Source organism: Myotis davidii, unplaced genomic scaffold (genome assembly GCF_000327345.1).
Source record: "Myotis davidii unplaced genomic scaffold, ASM32734v1 scaffold134, whole genome shotgun sequence".
NCBI classification, from domain to species: Eukaryota; Metazoa; Chordata; class Mammalia; order Chiroptera; family Vespertilionidae; genus Myotis; species Myotis davidii.
The window spans coordinates 6,034,564-6,036,978 of NW_006288853.1; the positions used below are offsets into that span (position 1 = coordinate 6,034,564).

The 2,415-nt window shown below is 41.2% G+C and overlaps 1 protein-coding gene across 3 annotated transcripts in view; it reads right to left on the reverse strand.

The window, feature by feature from the left end:
- Positions 1–2,415, reverse strand: part of USP54 (ubiquitin specific peptidase 54) — a 121,285-nt gene that overhangs the window by 95,538 nt on the left and 23,332 nt on the right. The window lies entirely within an intron of this gene.

Below are 2,415 nucleotides of genomic sequence, written 5' to 3' on the forward strand. Positions count from 1 at the left end.
CTGATGACAAAGGTCAGCAGTATAACAATAAGGTTTGCAGGGTGGCAGCTGCTTCCAAAAGGAGGGCCAGCAGTAAAAACAGTCCTTTGCGCTACAGTCAAAAAGAGCACTAAAAGACACTTTTATAGTGCTTTGGCGAATAACTAAAACAATGTCATTATTTGAATCCTTTTTTCAGAATTCCAAGACTGTCAGGACTTAAATCATTTTAACAGGCAAAATTCCTGCAACTCTCTTAAACAATGCACACTCTTAAAGAAAAAATGTTGTGTAAACTGAGCTGTTGGGTTCAAGAATCAATTTTTAAATGCACTGGATCTCAAATGTTCCCAACCCAAAAGCAGGACAGAGAAAGATCTCCACCCCTCTCTTAGGGAAGAGGCCAAGTTCTATCACCAAAAACAAACAGCAGGCAAGGTCTTGCCCCCAAACATGTGATCCCTCAGCCCAAAACTTACATTTGTAGGCAGGGCACAAAGGCCCCAGAGGACCAACACACCCTTCTATGTATCACTCCAGTTATAAAACAGCTTTATTGAAAGGAGTTGTTTTATAAGCATACTCATGAAAAAACTCATCAGCAGAATCCTAGCCGTTGTATTTCTATAGGTTGACAAAAAAATATATGAGTTGATGTTTGAAAAATATTTAATTAAGATTGGTAAAATTAAACAGATGTAGGAAATGCCCAAAACGAATTAAGCTCTTACATTTTAACAATATACTAAATTAAAGTAGTACTTTGGCTACAAGAAAATGCCCTCATAAAAAAAATTTTTTTAAAGAAAAAGAAGCCCTGGCCAGGTAGCTCAGTTGGTTAGAGCATCATCCCAATATGCCAAGGTTGCAGGTTTGAACCCCCGTCAGGACATATACAAGAATCAACGTGTTAACATAAAAACATTCAAACCTGTAAAGAATTTTTGTGAGTTTATTTGAGCCAAACTGTCGACAAATGCTAGGAAGCAGAACCTCAACGAATTGAGATAATGCTCCTGAGAATGGCAGGTTACATCAATATTTATACATTGCAAACAGAGGAGGGACGTGGGACGTGGGTTACATGAAATCCATTGGTGACAGACTAGAGAGGTGGGAGAAAGCAAGGGGGGAGGGGGGGGCGAAACCCCTGGGATTGGATAGAAAGGAAAATGATAGACACATACTTAGGTGGGTGCAGGAACAATTAACATGATAACAATGAAGGCATTTATGGTATCTGTCCTGGTGTCCAAGCACATTAGGTTGTGCCCCAAGGGGTCCAGAAAAGGGAAGTTACAAGTTACCCAGACATTTCAAGGGTATGTTATTATAGATGCAAAGAGACAGACAGGCTCAGTTAAGGTAAAGGTTGACCCTGTCAGTGAAAATACCAGTCTAGGATGTAGCTGCCCACCATAACTGCTGTTAGTTAAAAGTTTAATTTCAGACCATCCTTTGTGGTTACTGTAGGTCTCTGAGTTTGTAAGACCGCCATGCAGGCCTTCCCTGGGCTTGTCATGTGGCCCCTTTCGTCCACAAACCAATGAATGGGTAAATAAATGGACAACAAATCAATGTTTCTCTTTCTCTCCCCCTTCCTCTCTCTCTCTAAAAATATTTTTTTAAAGACAGGGGGAAGCCGAAACCGGTTTGGCTCAGTGGATAGAGCGTCGGCCTGCGGACTGAAAGGTCCCAGGCTCGAGTCCGGTCAAGGGCATGTACCTGGGTTGCGGGCACATCCCCGGTGGGGGATGTGCAGGAGGCGGCTGATCGATGCTTCTAACTCTCTATCTCTCTCCCTTCCTCTCTGTAAAAAATAAAATATATTTTTAAAAAAAAAAAAAGACAGGGGGAAAAGCCTTAGCTGGTTTGGCTCTGTGGATAGAGCACTGCTTGCGGACTGAAGGATCCCCAGTTTGATTCTGGTCAAGGGCACATGCCCAGGTTGTGGGCTATATCCCCAGTGGGGGGCATGTAGGAGGCAGCCAATCAATGATTTTCTCTCATTATTGATGTTTTTATCTCTCTCCCTTCCTCTCTGAAATCAATAAAAATATTTTTTTAAAAAAAGGGGGAAAATGTATTCCTTTTTTCACTCACATTAGTATTCTTAACTCAGCTCTAGTGCTGGGTAGGGATGAGGCTATTAGTGCCATTTCAAGTGTGAAGCACAGCATCTCTACTGATCAGTGCTAATGCAAAGAAAAAATGTGCAAATAGCAAGGTCAAGCTCTCTAAGTCATTAAGAGATGGTTACATATTTTATTATGGAACTAATCAAATAAAACTAGAGTACTGGAGCAGAGTTAGAGAGCTTCAACCCTGATTACAATGCAACTAGGTAACATGACTTTCCAAACCTCAGCCAGGCAAAAATCTCACCCTAATAGCTTGTGATCTCTTTTGAAACCCCTCAGAAACTATATATATATA